The sequence below is a fragment of the Ischnura elegans genome, chromosome 9 (assembly GCF_921293095.1).
Source record: "Ischnura elegans chromosome 9, ioIscEleg1.1, whole genome shotgun sequence".
Taxonomy (NCBI): Eukaryota; Metazoa; Arthropoda; class Insecta; order Odonata; family Coenagrionidae; genus Ischnura; species Ischnura elegans.
This window is the reverse complement of record NC_060254.1, coordinates 73182286-73187618: the sequence shown is the minus strand read 5'-3', so window position 1 is coordinate 73187618 and position 5333 is coordinate 73182286.

The window sequence follows — 5333 nt, the reverse complement described above, 5'->3', positions numbered from 1 at the left end:
TGGTTTTTCCGTGCGTCTGTATAACCGATGATCACCTTGGAAAAAAGATGTTCCGTAATTTTGCATCTTTAGGGGTTTTTACGTGGCCCAGTATCTTAATTTCCTTACGAGGCAGATAAGTGGCAGTTCGGCTTGCATCTCGTCTATCGGAAATTTTTACATCAAGTCTTAAATTGAAATCGGGTGTTTCCATGTATTTGTATTAAGTGAATCGGCTGGATAGAGTTTTGGAGTTCATTCATAATTTGGTTTATATTGAAAATAAGAAATATCGAATAGATGGTGTAGCTTGTCTGCCGTGAAATTTTAGTCCTTCAGCTCTAAGCTTGGTCGAACGTCATGTAGAGGAACATATCTACATTTTTCGAACACAGTGTACTTAGAAAGACTCTTGATGATCTAGATTGGGATTCAATGCTCACAGTCCTGAAAGAAATTGGAGGGTTTTAAAACGACTGAAGAATAATCCACAATTTATATAAAAACGAAGTTGCTGTCATTAAATCTGGATCCAGGAGCAGGAATAAGGAAATGAATGAGAAAGGGGCGTACCCCGTGAAAGAGAGAGTGCCAGGAGTGAAAATCTGCGATGAAAAAAATAATATGCTGCGATTTGCCGACGGCATAGCCGTCATGTATGAGATACGGAAGAGACAGAGGTTATGGAAGGAGATAGTAGGTAATTAGCGGGGAGGGGATGCCGAAAAACATTGTTAGAGGGTAAACGAGGGAGAGGAGGGAAGATTTTATTATTTTTAGATAGAATGAAAGGCAGTAGGTCTTATTGTGACTTGAAGAGGGAAAATGCTTGATGAAATAGGAGGCTGCCAGAATACTTCTTAAGTACTCCATGAAAGTCTACCGTAATAGGTGGAATACATTAATAATAATAGAATGATTACAGTCATAGCAGAGACAAAGGGAGACCTGAAGAAAATTATTTTAGCTATATAAAACATAATGAATAGATACAAGCGGAACATCTATCTAAAGAAAACAAAAGTATACGTCCGTGGTGGAAGAGAAGTGGCGCAGACCGACCTGAAATTAGGAAACCGTACACTTGAAGGGGTTGAGAATTCCTCCGACTTGTGTAGCCGAGTGACCAACGGTGGACGAAGCAAAAAGGAAATAGACTGAAGAATAGCCCAAGTGAAGACGGTATTCCTCAAAAGAAGTCTTCGTACTCCTGAAAATATGAGCGTTGAAATCAGGAAATGATTTATAAAATCGTTTCAGGCTTGACTTGGTGTAAATGCTTTATATTCATGATAAAATATAAACTACAGAAGGTAATTTTTATACTTTAATATAAAACTCCTCTGCCGACCATGGTTTCGACATTCTATTAACCATAAATGTCATTAACCTTGATATAACCATAATTTACCTTAATGTGATATAACTTATAACTATATTGATCACATATAACTATGTCAATAGAAAGTGACGTAGCATGTCAATACCATGGTCGGTAGCGGAGTTTTATATTAAAGTGTGGAAATTACCATTTGTGGGTTATATTATATCATAAACTTTTAAATAAACTTAAAATTATAAAAAATAAGACAAAATTTCTTAGACTTACATCTAGAGTATGCATATGTATGGTAGTAAGGCATGGACGATGACAACATCGAAGAAATCAGGGTTGGAAGCTTTCGAAATGTGGTGTTACAGAAGAATGATGAAGACCAAATGGATTGATAGTGTGATTAATGCGCAAGTTCTAGGAAGAGATGGATTGTAGGACAATTTTCGGATAAGAAAGTAAAAAGAAAGGTGCTATTTTACACTCGTCCGACCGCACCTTGAATATGCAGCGAGCGTATGGGATGCAGAAAGACTTTATCCGCGAACTGAAAAAAATACAAAGGAAGGCTGCGCGTTTCGTCAAAAACCGCTACGGACGTAAAGACAGCGTTACCCAGATGTTAAGCAAATGAGGCTGGGAGCCGTTTAGACTCGGAGGCGGCGCGCTAGGCTTAGACTGCTTGAACAATTGAGAAAAGATATCTTTGAGAGCGACAAAGAGAACATAATATTAGGGCCACACTATATTTCCAGGTCCGATGAAAGCGATAAATTAAGAGAGATATTTTGCCGAACGGATAGATATGGGAATTCGTTTTTTTCCCCGAACCATAAAGGACTTTAATAAACGCTTGTCCCAACTTCGTTAGAGCACTTCATTTCCTATGTGGCTGGTGTCCTAACACCCCTGCCACACGCCTTTTAGGCGGCTTGCGGGGTATTATGTAGATGTTGATGTAGATGATATGGGGGAAGTCTATTGAAAACCTTTGGAAGAAGATGGAACAATTTTATCGGTCAAATCATTAAGGCCTGTTTACACGATACATTAACACGTACGGGTAAATGTATGAATGCGAGAATGAACACCAAAATGCACCGTGTAATCACCCAACTTGTGCAAATGCATGCACAGAAAATAGAACCTGTTCTAATTTGGTTCATGCATTCGTACATGTTCCATTCCGGTCCACAAAAGTCATTCATGGAAATAGACATTAACTCGTACGTGTTAATGTATCGTGTAAACAGGCCTTTAGACACGATGGTCTACCGAAGGGTATCGCGGAAGGGAAAAACGGCAGAGGTGGGCCACGGAAGAGAAACATATAGCAGGTATTGAAGGGTGTGAATTAGAAGCATTATGTGGGTGGTAAAAGATTGGCCGATGGTAGAATTGAGTGGAGAGCTGCGTCAAACCAATGGTGGGATTAACGAATGTTGAAGATAATGAATAGGGCGTTAATACACATCGAAATTTGTAAATTTAAACGACGAATCCCTAGCCTTATATTTTGGTTGAGTTGAACAAACGGAGAATGACGACTGGAAACAAAAATGCTAGGTGGAACTTAATTGGGATATTATATAAAAATGCATGAGAGATCGTACCTGGTTGAACAATGCATTTAGGAATAATTTGTTGTTGAAGTTATAGAGTGAAGGAGAGATGGATGGCAAATGGCAAACGCGATTGGTGAAGGGAGAGGGATTCAGTATCCGATGAAAATTGATTCACTGAATGCTCTATCGAAGAAAGATTTCGAATTAAGGGTTGAGAGCAGGGGCGCAGCTAGGAATTAAGGCTGGGGGGGTTTAGGTGCAACTAATACCGGGTGTGTGGGGGTATGGAATACCCACCAGGATAAGCGGTAGGTGCGAGATTAATAAATTGCGGAATTTTAACATAAATGGTTCAAAATTATGGTTCAAAAATGGTTTTACGGCTTTCTAAGAGATATTTTATTAATCCTTACACAACTCTATTAGTAATATCAATCCTAATAAGTAAAATCTATTTAACTTAAAATTTTCTCTGAACTCTGGGGGGGGGGGGGGGGTTATCCCCCAAACCCCCCCCCCCTCGCTGCGCCACTGGTTGAGAGTGTTGTGATGTAACCCTTAATATTTACGTGTAAGTTTCCACATGAACCAGAATACATTACGGAGAATGAACTTGTTTTATGCGAAACCTCATCTTGTTAGCCGTGGTCAAATCATATACAATTTACTAGTGTGCTGCTTGACCACCTTTCGTACTCCGCCTTCTCCGTGTAGGACCTGAAAGGATAACCCCTTCCCCTCATCGGCGTAATTAGCTTTTCACTTCGCCCTTAAGGCAACCCTTCTTGATGTTTCACTCAAAAAAGTGGGAAATATCGTCGAGGTGGTGAACGAGGGTTGTAAATTGTTACCTCATTGATTTTGTAACATAGTTGTAGCTTCCATCAGAATTAATTGAATATGATATCTTTTATTAGGCCTTTATTTTTTATTTGGGTCTATATTCTATGTCTTTATTGAATCAATTTTAAGACTTTTGCATTATTTTTTATTTTTCGTGATGTTATTCAGGGAGAGAGTCATATTCTCTTCCAGATTGGAACTATTCGTCGGATGACACGTTTGCCTTTACCACATACTCTCTTGCCTACCTTCTTCGGTGGCGCCGGGGTAAAGTCCCCGACTGCTAACGTGGAGGTTGCGGGTTCGAATCCCGCCTGGGTGGTTTGACCATCATCTAGGGCATGGATGTATGTGATTGTCAAACAAGTTAATTGTAAGAGAGGATTATCTAGTCCTAAATTCGCTTGTGAAATAAAGACGATATCATTATTATTATTAACTGGTATTCGCTGTGTATGATGCTAATAGTTTTCCAGTATTTCCATCCCGGGAGATGTGTGTTCGTTTAAATTTAAGTCTTCTATCAAATTATCAAGCCCTTCTCCAATTATATTTTATCAACGAGCTTAGGATATAAAGTACCATGTATAGTATGATTTTACTTTCTGTGGAGCTACTTGACGATATTGGCTACTTGCGTTTTTGTTTTTAACTTTTTATAGCATAAAAAATTTCATCCGCCCCACAGGGCATCGAAGGCACAAACTTACGAATAATAATTTCATTGAAATTAAATATTCTTAGTGAGACGATGGATCTTAGGTTCTGTTTAAGATTTTTTGAACTGGTGCTGCACTAATTATGTTTATAGGCATACCCACAAATATGGTAACGTTGAATGTGCCATTATAATTGTCTGAAACAATTAATACTTATTTGAGCTTTATTAAACCAGAGCTTTGAGAGAGGGTAATCTCACTCAATTTGGGATTAATTGTTTCAGACAATTATAATGGTGCATTTTCGCCCAACCCTAATTATTTAATGTCCATAAATATTCAGAGTACCAAATAAAGTGTTGAAAAGTCTGGATACCCAAGAAAAACCATTTTCATGGCAATTGCAAAGAGCACCCAAAACAAGGGGTGCGTTGTAACTCCTGTAATACCCTGTATATAACACGAAGCTACTAGTAGGCCTTGAAAAAAAAACAATGACGCCAACAAATTAATTCCCTACGGAATATTTTATATTTTTAAAATAAATTTTTAGGTAGAAAATTTTACTGCGGGCCTCGAGAGGTGAAATGTCCTGAAAAAACGCCAGTCCCGTCCATCAGTCTTCTCCAAAAGGGCGTTTTAAAATGATGTTGAAATGTTTTATCTCTGAGGAAAAGTGATCTTTAGGTAATGACGCTGAATACCATAGAACTTCCCTCTCTTGAACGCAAGATAAGTATAGCGGAAGGAAATGGCAAGTTTTTCCTCACGCCAACTGTGCCCCGAATTATTTCCGGAGGTCCGAAAATTTGAGTGAGTGATTTCAACGCCTGACTTCTGCTGCAATTTGTTTCCTGGTTCTGAGTATTGTAATTGTGTGTCTCCGGAAATAATCAAAACTTTTAACGCGAGTAAATTAGGCGTGGTATACTGCATCTTTTCCTATGTATCTCC